The 14,068-nt window shown below is 31.1% G+C and overlaps 2 long non-coding RNA genes across 2 annotated transcripts; both read right to left on the bottom strand.

The window, feature by feature from the left end:
- Positions 1–925: 925 nt before the first annotated feature.
- On the bottom strand, positions 926–1,595 carry LOC132727443 (uncharacterized). The gene is made up of 2 exons (XR_009625348.1): positions 1,199–1,595; positions 926–1,015 (listed from the first exon to the last, which is right to left on the bottom strand). It is a non-coding gene; the product is annotated as an uncharacterized LOC132727443 (long non-coding RNA).
- A 6,829-nt stretch (positions 1,596–8,424) lies between these two features.
- On the bottom strand, positions 8,425–11,290 carry LOC132727438 (uncharacterized). The gene is made up of 4 exons (XR_009625345.1): positions 11,260–11,290; positions 9,937–10,113; positions 9,290–9,392; positions 8,425–8,522 (listed from the first exon to the last, which is right to left on the bottom strand). It is a non-coding gene; the product is annotated as an uncharacterized LOC132727438 (long non-coding RNA).
- Positions 11,291–14,068: the final 2,778 nt, after the last annotated feature.

Here is a 14,068-nt window from a genome sequence, read left to right as displayed (position 1 = left end):
TCACTCTAACCATTCTTTATTAAGCCAGAAAGAAGTAACCTCCCCCGAAGAAAACAAAGGGAAACCACTCTTACCTAAAATTATTAAGTCAGATAGAGTAACCTCCCCTGAAAAAAAAAGGGAAATCACTTTACCTAAAATTATTTAGCCAGATAGAGTAACCTCCCCTGAAGAAAACAAAGGGAAATCACTCTTACCTAAAATTATTAAAAGTCAGATAGAGTAACCTCCCCCTGAAAAAGGGGGTTACTCGATCTGGATTAATAATTTAAGTAAGAGTGATTCCCTTTGTTTTTCAGGGGAGGTTACGTTATCTGACTTAATAATGAAAGGTTAGAGTGATTTCCCTTTGTTTTCTTCAGGGGAGGTTACTCTATCTGGCTTAATAAAGAAAGTTTAGACTGATTTCCCTTTGTTACCTTCAGGGGAAACTACTTTATCTGGATTAATAATTTAAGGTCAGAGTGATTACCCTTTGTTTGTTTAGGGGAGCTTACTCAATTTGACTTCGTAATGAAAGGTTAGAATGATTTCCCTTTCTCTCTTCAGGGGAAGTTGTTACTCTACCTGGCTAAATAATTTTAGGTAAGAGTGATTTCCCTTTGTTTTCTTCAGGAGAGGTTACTCTATCTGGCTAAATAATTTTAGGTAAGAGTGATTTCCCTTTGTTTTCTTCAGGGGAGGTTACTCTATCTGGCTTAATAAAGAAAGGTTGGAGTGATTTCCCTTTGTTCCCTTCAGGGGAGGTTACACTATCTGGATTAATAATTTAAGGTTAGAGTGATTTCCCTTTGTTTGTTCAGGAGAGATTACTCTGACTTAATGAAAGGTAATAGTGATTTCCCTTTGTTTTCATCATGGGAGGTTACTATATCTGACTTAATAATGAAAGGTAAGAGCGATTTCCCTTCGTTTTCATGCGCAATTTGGTAGCACTCCACACTAAATTTCAAGTTTCTGCCGTCAATGTCCTACAAGCAATATGTCTGATAAATCTGATCCCAAACTACACAACCTGGAAAAAGAAAACACATTTTGTTAAGAACATATATGTCATACCATTGCAAATCTGTAATGAAATCATCCCATGTGCAACAGTCAGGCAGTTAAAAAAAATCCAATTCATTCCGTAAAAGCCAAAAATCTATAGTGGTCCGAGACCCAAAACAACATTTTTCGTCCCTCCGGCAAAAAATACCTGCAAATATACGGTCTACAAAAACTCTGTCACTGCTTTAGCAACTCCCTGTGCATGCAAAATATCACAAAGAAATAGGTGCTTGGCCTTGTAGATTTTTTGTTATTGCTGAAAGTTTGTACCCCCCTGTAAAACTACTTTTTTTCACCGAGCATGCTGTTTAAAAGCAATGTTTACAAACAATGGCGACCTTGACATCAATAATTATCAGCATGTGATTTCTAACCATGTTTTCGAATTTGCCAATGATCATATTACATGTCACAAAAACAAATTTCATGCTGAAAATGCATTTTAAAGACAACCAGTCATTTAAATCCACAATAGTCACTATATCCATGAAATCCTCCCTGGCCATTCGAAGCTGCGGCTTCATTTAGTGTGGTGTGCTGCCTTTGCATTTTTCAGGGGAGGTTACTCTACCCGATTTAATGAAATGTTAGCGTGATTTCCATTTGGTTTTTACGCCATTTACAATTTTCATTTGACTTGATATTGAAAGGTTTGAGTGGTTTCACTTTAGTCTTACTATCAGATAGACTTTATAATGAAGGATAAGTGAGTTTACTGGCCCCTAACACAATTTGTATTTTTCGGGGAAGGTTAATCTATCTTACAAATATTAGGGGAGGTTAAAAATAGATAAGTATATTATCAATAAAGATTGGGGAAAGATAACTTAACACGTTCAGAAAAATCCTTTTTAATTCCAGTCTTATTTGATCGTTTTTCAAAATAATTTGCATACAAAAATACTTGTAATTGTTTTTGTTTACAAAATCAATGATATCAATCAACTGCATAAAAGACAAAACTGTTGCATGATACAATATTTAATATAAAGTTAGGTGCTACCTATGGTGCGGAAAGCTCTTATGATTTTAACATAACATGTTTAGTGCACATGTTAACCAGATCTTTCTTGCACTTCATTAGTAAATGCAGGTCTTTTAACTTAAAGTATACAGGACGCAAATCAAGTAAAGTTCTTTTAAGAACTATTCATGACGCATTGAAAATTCAAATTATGAATAATTATTCGTAAGTCAATTCATTTCAGTTCTAACAGTTCAATCAGAGTTAATCAGAGTTTAAAAAAAAGAATCTAAAGTACTGTTGATAAAAACATCTCAAGTAATCAATGAAACCAAAATATGTAAAAAATATTTGATGTTCCAGACTCAAACTAAGTTATCATATTTCAACTATTCTTTAAGACTCAAACTTAGTAAAGATATTTCAAGTATTGTTCCAGACTCAAACTTAGTTATGGTATTTCAATTATTGTTCCAGACTCAAACTAAGCTATGATAGTTCAACTATTCTTCAAGACTCAAACTAAGTAAAGATACTTCAAGTATTGTTCCAGACTCAAACCAAGTTATGATATTTCAATTATTGTTCCAGACTCAAACTAAGTTAAGATATTTAAATTATTGTTCAAGACTCAAACTAGGTTAAGATATTTCAAGTACTGTTCCAGACTCAAAACCAAGTTATGATATTTCAATTATTGTTCCAGACTCAAACTAAGTTAAGATATTTAAATTATTGTTCAAGACTCAAACTAGGTTAAGATATTTCAAGTATTGTTCCTGACTCAAACTAAGATAAATAAATTATTGTTCAAAAATCAAACTAAGTAAAGTTATATTATTTCAAGTATTCTCTAAGACTTAAACTAAGTTAAGATGTTTCAAGTATCCTTCAAGACTTAAACCAAGTTAAGATATTTCAAGTATGGTTCCAGACTCAAACCAAGTTATGATATTTCAATTATTGTTCCAGACTCAAACTAAGTTAAGATATTTAAATTATTGTTCAAGACTCAAACTAGGTTAAGATATTTCAAGTATTGTTTCAGACTCAAACCAAGTTATAATATTATTCTAGACTTAAACTAAGTTAAAACTGAAATAAGTAAAGATATTTCAAGTGTTGTTCCTGATACAAGCTAAGTTAAGAAATTTAAAAAGTTGTTCCAGACTCAAACTCAGTTGAAATATTTCAAGTATTGTTCCAGACTCAAGCTAAGTTAAGATATTTCAAGTTTTGTCCCAGCCTCAAACTCAGTTAAAATATTTCAAGTATTGTTCCAGATACAAGCTAAGTTAACAAAATTTCAAGTGTTGTTCCAGACTTAAACTCAGTTAAAATATTTCAAGTATTGTTCCTGACTCAAACTGAGGTAAGATATTTCAAGTGTTGTCCCAGACTCAAACTCAGTTAAGATGTTTCAAGTATTCTTGACTCAAACTTATTTGAGATATTTCAAGTGTTGTTCCAGGCTCAAACTAAGTTTAGATATTTCAATTATTATTCTAGACTTAAACTAAGTTAAAACTCAAATAAGTAAAGATATTTCAAGTGTTGTTCCTGATACAAGCTAAGTTAAGAAATTTAAAAAGTTGTTCCAGACTCAAACTCAGTTGAAATATTTCAAGTCTTGTTCCAGACTCAAGCTAAGTTAAGATATGTCAAGTTTTGTCCCAGACTCAAACTCAGTTAAGATATTTCAAGTATTGTTCCAAACTCAAACTCAGTTAAGATGTTTCAAGTATTGTTCCAGACACAAGCGAAGTTTAGAATTTTCAAGATTTTAAAGTGTTGTCCCAGACTCAAACTCAGTTTAGATGTTTCGAGTATTGTTCAAGACTCAAACTAAGTTAAGATATTTCAAGTATTGTTAAAGACTCAAATTAAGTTAGATATTTCAAGTATTGTTCAAGACTCAAACTAAGTTAAGATATTTCATGTATTGTTCCAGACTCAAACTAAGTTAAGATATTTCAAGTGTTGTTCCAGACACAAGCTTAGTTAAAATATTTCAAATATTGATTCAGACTCAAACTAAGTCAAGATATTTCAAGTATTGTTCCAGACTCAAACTAAGTTTAGATATTTCTAGTATTGTTCAAGACTCAAAATAAGTTAAGATATTTTAAGCATTTTTCCAGACTTGAACTAACTTTAGATATATCAATTATTGTTCCAGACTCAAACTAAGTTAAGACTCTAATTAAGTAAACATATTTCAAGTGTTGTTCCAGACACAAGGTTAGTTAAGAAATTTCAAGTGTTTTTCCAGACTCAAACTCATCTAAAATATTTCAAGTATTGCGGACTTGTCCAGCTTCCGTATCTGAATACGTTCATTCTCAATTTAGGGAATATAACATGAATAAAATCAAATTTGAAATTGGTCTGCCAACGGTTTAGAGCCTGGTCAATCTGAACGGACGTGCAGGATGGCCTGGCTGCATACTGGTGGCAAAGGCTGGTCACTTTAAGGTCAAGCATGTTATAGGTAAACATTTAAATGGTCACTTGTGACAATATTATTCTTTCATTCCATTTCTTGTTACCTTATTTCAATTTGTTTTTATTTTCTATTTTTTTTATTATTTTTTTATCGTTTTTATTTTATCTTATTTCATTATTTTTTCTTTATTGTTTATTTTATTTCATTTTGTTGTTTTTATATTATTTCATTCATATTGTTATTTCATTCTTTTTTGTTCATTATTGTTCTTCTGGTCGTTATAACAATTATTTTAATATTTTATTTCATTTTTTCATCATTGCATGTTTTTTAATGATGAAATATTTCATCGTTGGAGTTTTCGTTATGTTTCATTACTGTTGATTTCGGTGGTAGTGGTGATATTCTTGGTGGTGTTATTATTATCTAAATCTTAAGAAATTTCAAATGGATGTTTCTATCATGACGTTGTTAAATTATCATTTTTTCTCATTGTACGGCCTAGTATGTCTTTATTAACTATTAAATGTTACTTATTACACTTCTTGAAATATACATTGTAAAAAATGCGCATCATTCATTTCTGCAATTTTACTATTGCCATTATGTTAACGGTACAGTATGTTTGCATATATATTAAGTCTTAATAAATGTACATTCCTGATCAAATTTTACTTATTACACCACTTGAAATATACATTGCAAAAAAGTGCATTATTCATTATTGCAATTATACTCATTATTGCCATTACAATACATTGACGGTACAGTGTGTTGGTAAATAGAAGATGTACAATGTAAAAAGCAAATAAAATATCCCTTCTATTCTGTTCACATCACGGCATTTATGAAGGTGTTATTTTTTCAAGCTCATGTAGAAAATCCAATCGAGCTAACACCTTTTATGGTTTTTATTACTACGCCAAAAACTCATTACTTCATAATTGCCATAAATTTTAGACAGTTACATGGTAATATATTACTTAAACTTGGCAGAAAAAAAACACCATTCAGAAGTTGAACATGATATTTTCAGAAAGATACCAAATCGTATCAACTGTCACATATGTTGTAACGGCATACAGTAGTTCCAAACCGGAAGCATAGTTATTTTGCTGACTGTAAAGAGGGTTTTTTTTTTTTTTTTCATCTCCCTAAATTTCCAAATGTTTTTTTTCTGAAATGAAAGATAATGATACCCTGCATTCAATTTAAAAGAGCCCCAAACGTTTTTTTAAAAGGCACTTATGCCTCAAAAATTTAAATTAATTTTTCCACATCGCAAAATGAAAAAACACAGTAGTATTTTAACTTCCACACAACATACTAAATCACTACAAGAGTTGCAGTAGGACAGCAACGTTCGACTATTCTTAGTGCTTGATAGTAAAAAAACAAAAGCCTTGATAATGTAAAAAAATTTAAGTTAACAAAAGGGCATTTTTTTCTTTAAATCCATGTTAGTGTTATAGGCCTTGAAGAGAGTCCTATTATGCTCTCAAGGAAGAGTATACAATTTCAACTTGTTTCAAAGCCAGATGTCAATAGAATATGAAAATGTATGAGGTGGTATGCAAACTTAAATGTAAATTCTAAGTCGAAAAAGGGGCATAATTCTGTCAAAATGCTTGATACAGTTACCTCCTCCTGTCTACAGGTTGGGGTCATGATAGTGAACAAGTGTGCAAAGTTTCAAAGCCATATGTCAATGGACTTTGAAAATATTTGAGGTATTACAAAAACTTTAACAAAAATTCTAAGTCGAAAAAGGGGCATAATTCTGTCAAAATGCTTGATACAGTTACCTCCTCCTGTCTACAGGTTGGGGTCATGATGGTGAACAAGTGTGCAAAGTTTCAAAGCCATATGTCAATGGACTTTGAAAATATTTGAGGTATTACAAAAACTTTAACAAAAATTCTAAGTCGAAAAAGGGGCATAATTCTGTCAAAATGCTTGATACAGTTACCTCTTCCTGTCTACAGGTTGGGGTCATGATGGTGAACAAGTGTGCAAAGTTTCAAAGCCATATGTCAATGGACTTTGAAAATATTTGAGGTATTACAAAAACTTTAACATAAGTGGTTATGCCGACGCCGACGCTCGGGTGACTACAATAGCTTTACTTATTCTTATCGAATAGTCGAGCTAAAAACTGTTTTCAAAAAGCAAAAGATTATTCAGATAAATATCCGATTTATTTTGCTTTGACCGGACATTTCAATTTTTGTCGCAACAGACAAACATTTCAGAATTTCAGACATGGCATTACCTTGTGAATTTATGCATTAGGTTCTACTTTTTCACAAAAATATGCAACTTAATTATTAAACAACGAGCACATACCAAGAACATGGAGAAAAAATTGATTTGTGCTTCGGATATTCAACTGTAATAGAGAACGATTTTCAATGCTGATTGACTGTTCACATCATTTGGCGGCGTCTTTGATGTGCAGCATCAACATTTAACTTGTATAATGAATAAAATATTCACATCACTTGTAACGCTTTGCGTTTCTCTTGCAAAAGACAGCAGACACACGGATTGAACCACCAAATTAAAAAAAACCAATGTTATCATTACTCTTATTCAAAAATGCACAAAATAGAATTCAGGAATACAACAAAGAAATAATTACGTCCTACTCAAATAGTGATCATAAAGCTTTTATTCACTTGATGTCATTAAACCATTCTCTAAGTATTTCTAGTATATTCTTAACTGCAATGGTTCAATTATTTTGGTTAGGTTTAACCCTTTACCTATTGGCCCGTGCACTCCGTGCCCAGGCTATATATTATCGTCTGCTCAAATTTGTATTTTGTTATTGAAATTCCATAAACTTCAAATGAACTGTTCCAAATTCAATGCAGGGCAGATCCAGAACACTAATTTAGTAGGTGAATGGTTACTGTCTCGACGGCACAATAATAATTTTTCAGCTTTTCTGGCGGAAGGTCCAAAATAGCCCTCTTTAAATTATTTTAGACACGGTGGGGCACTCGAGTAGAACCACCAATTTTCTCTGCGAAATTCATGAATTCAAAGTCGCTGCCCATGATAGTGAAAGAAGGGGGGTGTGAATGATTTGAAGTTAATGAATTCATTCAATCACTCGGTAACGGACGCCCTTTATTATGAAGAAAAATGTTCGATACAAGTGTATGTGCACATGTATTTACTTAGCCAAAGCAATTCATGACTGAATAACAACAACAAAGGTTACTGCATCTGTGTTAAGCAAAGAATTTTTTTTATCAAACCCGAACATGAAACATTTTTCACAATGCCGTACTGTTTCAGGACCAAATGAAAACATGTCTCATACAAGCCTTAAAGTTGCACGCCTCCAGATAAGCCAATCATTTTTCAAGAGAAACAAACTTAAGAAAAATGTACTCAGATTTTAAGAGAAGTAAAAGGATTTAAGATTCAAGTAATTATTTATGTGCTTATTTAAGTTTTTAACAAACCGAAGCCCGCGTACTTTTTTCCCAAATTTTTCCCTTACTACGTGAAACCCCAGTAAGGGCTATTATTTTTTATATTGGGGGCCCTTTCTTTTTTTTTGGGGAAAATTTAAGTAGACTGTAAATGCTTTTTGTAATTTTAAAAATTTTCCTTTTTTCACTACACTTTTATTTTTTTTTAGATCCCATTTTCAAAATTTACAGGGGATACCCAGAATCTGGACCCTTTGCTTTTACCCTGGGGGATATTTTTAAAAAGGGCCCCTTTTTCCAACTTTCTTTTAAAAAAAACAGTCCATTAAAAAATATAAACAAATTATCACTTTGCAAAGGGGAAAATTGGGAAATTTTGGAAAAACAGAAAAGAGGCTGGTCAAACGAAACCAAAAGGCACGCTCCCGGGCCTTTTCTGCAGAAAAACCCTTTATGACTTTCCCTTTCGGGCAGGCTAAGAAACAAATCTATACATATATTCATAAAACCTACAATTACCTCATCTTAATCAGTAGGCTCCAGTTCTGCGATAAGGATGTAACATGCCAAGATCAGTTTGCCGGTGCTCATTTCATATCTTTCGTTCTTTCCTTAACTGAAATATAGGTTAAAAAAATATCTATTCATAGATTGAAAATTAAGATGTTATCGGAGTGCCACAATCAAAGTCACCAATTCATTACAAAATACACATTATGCACTAGAAATAATTATGATATTTTATTAAGAGATATTTTTATCTCCCTTCATAATTATCTCCCTTCCTTCGGCACAATCACTAATGTAGTGCCGATATCTTTACCTATTCGTGAATTAAGTTATTAAATGTATATTTTTGTGTATTAAGATTGTAATACTTTAAGGATGCGAGTGATCTCCGAAAGAATAGTTATTTATATTATGTTCAGTTCATATTTTTTTTTCTAGAAAAGCAACATGATTACAAAAAGTCATGTTCCATCTGAAATTAACATGCTTTGAAAATACAAACATTGTACCAAATTAAAAGTTGTCCTTATTAATGAACTGTAATCAGTACTTTCTGTTTATTTTGTTTGGTATGTTGATTAACTCTCAGCCTTCTAGTGCCAACATAATATACATGTATCCGTGCGACCAGTGCATACCAAAATCAGTCAGCATATCCTTGACATCTGCTCATGATCTGCACTATTCGATATAAAGTCAGTACATATTTTGAAAATTTCCGTTAAAATGAGAAATGATTTTGTCCAGATTTGAAGATGGGCAAGTCCATTTAAAATATTTTGCAGAGTTCAAGGTGTAATCAGCGACTCACAAACCCCTATCTGAAAAATGTATTGTTCTATGTTTAGCAAAAATTTGTGGCAAAAAACATACCTTAACACTGAACGTCAGGGGAAGTAACTGAGATCACAACATCGAGTAGCAGACACACCGGAAGTCGCAAATTTCCACTTTACAATTTATTGTCGTCTGCTACCTGTGGATACACTATTGGTAATATGGTCACATTTTTAACAATGTTACATTTTTTAGCATTTTAAAAATAATTGTAACTAAGATTATAAGTTATTTGTTTAAAGTACTGAAATGTTCTTAATGACCCATAACTCAGCATTATTATGCTAATTTGATAAGAATATATTGTAAACTTAAATTATTGTTTTAAACATGACTGCTTTAAATCAAGGTAACCAAGTGGCATACATGTAATTATATATTTAAAGTTAAAGGTGTTTAGATTATATTCCCCGTTACACAATCATAATGAATTCTGAAGTAGGAAGTTACACACAAAACATCTGCAAAACGAAGTGTTTTACAAGAACAAACGACCAAGTGACTAAAATAGCGCTTACTCCCTTTTCAAACAGTTTGGCTAAAAATGGTTCATTTTGTTTCATGAAACATTAGACAAGAATGATATGTCTACATAATTTGTACATTGACACGAAAGTTTATTTATCAAAAAGTAAACAAGACATACATTACAAAGTTATGATTTCCTTTTTCAAAACCCTAACCTGCTGAAAGCGAGTCCAGTATAGAGCTAGGCCAGTCCGTAATTTCGGGCAATCTGATATGGTGCATGATTGCATCTGCGCGACAACTGTCGTCTGCTAGGATTCTTTCCGCCATTTCCTGTTTTACGTCTGCTCAATGATCAATAAACATTTTTTTACAATCAATCGAACAATAGTCTGAAATATATAGTGGTAATATTTAGAAATATACAATTTTATCTAGTTTTGTCTTTCATAAGTAATCCAGTGATGTTTTCTTACGCCATCTGAAAACAAACGAAAAACCAAAGAACAATAATATTATACTAGTCTAAAATGTCGCATTCTGCATCTAAAACAATCAGTATTGTTAATCATTATTAGAAATGTCACGTTCTAAATCTAAAAGAATCAATGTTTTCTTTAATATATTGTCGCATTCTCCACCTAAATATTAATATCAAAACTATCGCATTACTCATATTAAACATCAATATAATTATACAAAATTGGGTATTGTACAGCTAAAATTCAATATAACTATAAATGTGTCTCCCATTTCTAATGAAATTCAGCTAAAAATTTAATATAACTATGTGTCTCCCATTTCTAATGAATTTGATATAACTATTTGAAATGATGAATAATAATAATTTGACTAGTATAACAAAATCCAAAATTTTCAAATCGATCACAATGTATCAGCAAAGAATCAACTGTCTTATCGACCACCAATTCCCAACTATTTAGAAATACATGTAAGGCCTGAATTTTCGACAAAGAAAAACTACCACAACACGCAAATGACATTAACAACTCCAATAAAGACAAAGAAAAACTACCATAACACACATAAACAACTCCCACAAAGAGACAAACTAAAACACAGAACCCAAATCGAATAAGCCCAATCACACACCAACTCCAAAAATTTGAGAAAGAAACCAAAACAACCAAAATCTTTATACACAATGCACACAAAATATCGTCAATATGCATAAACATAAAACATAGTTTTCAATTTTGACAAAAAATCTTCATTTTTAAAATAAAATTTTGTAATTCTACGCAATTTCAGTTACTGACATAATACCATTTATATGTATATATGTATATCAAATTTCTTATAATGTCAAATTTTCAAAATGTAAAATATGCTGTTTTACGTTGCATAAAGTGTGCTGTTCTTGTTCCACAAGCATGGCCCGATATAGTATGATTACTTGTAAGTTCATTGGTTCCTTTTGAAATTTCATCTTCTGAAACTGATAAAACTTACGATCTCATTTGTCTAAAAATAATCAGTTTCTAAAAAAGCTAGTTTCTATAAATAACTAGATTTACCTGATGCTCACTACCTTGAACAACGTCATTTAATCATAGGCACTTGGTTTCGGGATAAAAAGCCTTTTAGAGGTTTGTAGAACTCAAATTTGATTGAATGTAACGATTTTTTTAACGTAGATGTCTCTTTCCTAAAACCGTCATTTTTCCGATATTACTAAAAAAACATATAGCTCACTTGGACTGGCTTGCAATGTGGGGAAATGTGCAACTGGAAATCTGAAACCAGTTTGACCAATAAAAAGAAATTGAAGAACATGTGTGGCAAGTTTTAAATCATGTTTGCACTAAGTTTACTCATATAATTTGATTCAGTACAAACATCTGTGAAGCCAATTAACTTATACTCTTGCCCAATCTTTTTTAACTGTAAATCAGCTTGAATGGACATCTCATCAATTAATAGTCCCCCTTCATATCCCTCTTTAGGTAGGTTAAGAAAAGAAGCTTCACTTTTCATCCAGGAAAACACATCTTTATTAATGCCAGACTTCTGATCAACTTTATTCTTATATCTCCTAATATGTGAAGAAGATGGCAGAATTAAAAATCCACTTTTTGAGATGAATTCATAATTTTTAGGTGACCGAGAATAAATGGATAAACAAAGTCTGATGACTTCGGGGTTCCACCGTCTGCTATGAGGATCACCTTGCATATTTCTCATTTGTGATTTAAGGAGAATACTTTGCTTGTTTGTCAAGTTAATTTTTTTAAAGATTTCTGCTGAATTTTCAAAAGTGTTGACTGAATTTAATATTTGTTTCATATTTTCATGGTCTGACATAGTTAGCTGTATATCTTGAATACATTCTTGTTGCAGGGAGCTGTCATAATTTTCTGTTTCAGGTACAGATTCACTTTGTTTTGAGTATGTGATGCTTTTTTCAACTGACATAGTTTCTTGATTCCTCGATTCTTGGAAGTTTTCATTCCCTTTCCACTCAACACCCATGTATAACTTGGTAATTTTAGCCCAGAATTCTTTATTTCTCACAGATTTAATAATAGTTCCTTTAAACACTTTTCTCATAGCCCTGCCAATTTCTTGTGTACTGAACTGTCCTCTAAGCTTTTTTTCTATTTCTGACAGATACACTTGACCATTTTCACTTTGAAATATATGATCTTTTAACCTACAAAAATAAATGGCTTTGTTGTAAAAATTGTTCAAAACTATTTGATTAATATGTGTCTATTATTCCCTTTGGTTAAGATATTACAGATTTTATACTTATTTTAAATTACATCATAAATGTCTAGAATATTGCAAATGATGCTGTTAAATCTATAAGCAAACTATGAAAATATTCAATTATAAAATTTACAAATTATCTGCCAAATTTTGTTGTACTTATGGGTTTAAAAGGGATCTTACTTGGATTGCATAGAGGAAATGACCTTGAGTAGTTCATATGTTGCCAAAGATACTTTTATTAAAGACACATACATATGTAATTTTATATCATTATGCTATGATTTGAAATTCATTACATTTTTGTTATTTCTGTTAATTACAAAAAATATAAAACCTGAAGTCATATCAAATGAAGTTAACTATTGATACTGATGAATGGAAACACATAAAAGTGTGCTGGAGAATATTTGTTGTTATCATAACTGATAGTATAAAATTATATCCACAGAATCTGTATATACACTATATATGTATATAATTCTTGGTGTATATGTTAGTTTGCAAGAAGAAAATAATACAGTGTACACCTATAACCAATTACTTGTTTCATTGTTAAAGGCAACATTTTAAATTTCAACCAATATAAAAATTCACTATTTATATGTAGAATATCAAAACAACATTGTCATTTTCATAAAATAAAACTGACTTCATCATGAATTTAATTGGTGATATATTAGTCAGGAAATTGATGTACTATATTAATACATGTGAATTTAGGAAATGCCTATAATTCTTAAATTTCAGCACATTAGTGTGAATAAGAATAAAATCATATCATTATGGGTAAATAAAGGCTGCCTTATCAATCACTATAAAATGCTAGTTAGTGGCAGCATTTTATAAATATTAAGTAGTTTTCTATTTAGAAAATAAAGAAAACAGTTTATAGAAGACAATTTAATTATTTCATTGTTAGATGTAAATTTGTTTTCTTATTTGCTGATTCACTTGGAAAGACTTATCTGAAATTTCAAATTAAAACACAAAGTTTACTTGATTTCATATTTTAAGAATACATCTATTCTATTACTTTAATCTTGAGATCCAATTAACTTGGATTGAAATTTACAACATTGTGTTTTTATGCTGATTATACATAATTTGTACATAGAACCTGGGGCTTAAGATAACTTAAATCCCAGATAGAACATACTAAGGATTTTTGCTCAGTCAAATATATAAATTTTAGTAAATAAATAGTCTGCCCTTCACAATGTTGTGTTTATTTGTGCACATGAAAGAAAGAATATTTTTAAAGGTGTTTTGCCTCAATATAGACTTGAAAATATATTTTTAATTTAAAATTATTGAGTTCATGTATACACTTCAACAAAATAATAAAACAAGAGCTATCAATTGGACAAGCACACTTGACTATTCTCAGTACTTGATAGTATACCAACAACCTGGATAATGATGAAATTAACAAAGAAGAACATTCTATTCATTAAAAACATTGATAAAGGAGCATAATTCTGTCACAATGCTTGTTACCTCCTCCATGTGTATAGGTTTTGGGCATGGTGGTGAACAAGGGTGCATAGTTTCAAACCCATATGTCAATGGACTCTGCAAAGGTTCAGTGTTATATGTCAGTGGACTTGAGGT

Source organism: Ruditapes philippinarum, unplaced genomic scaffold, assembly GCF_026571515.1.
Source record: "Ruditapes philippinarum isolate M1 unplaced genomic scaffold, ASM2657151v2 ctg3103_1_1_1_1, whole genome shotgun sequence".
In the NCBI taxonomy this organism is placed as follows: domain Eukaryota; kingdom Metazoa; phylum Mollusca; class Bivalvia; order Venerida; family Veneridae; genus Ruditapes; species Ruditapes philippinarum.
This window is presented reverse-complemented; position numbering and strand designations above follow the sequence as displayed.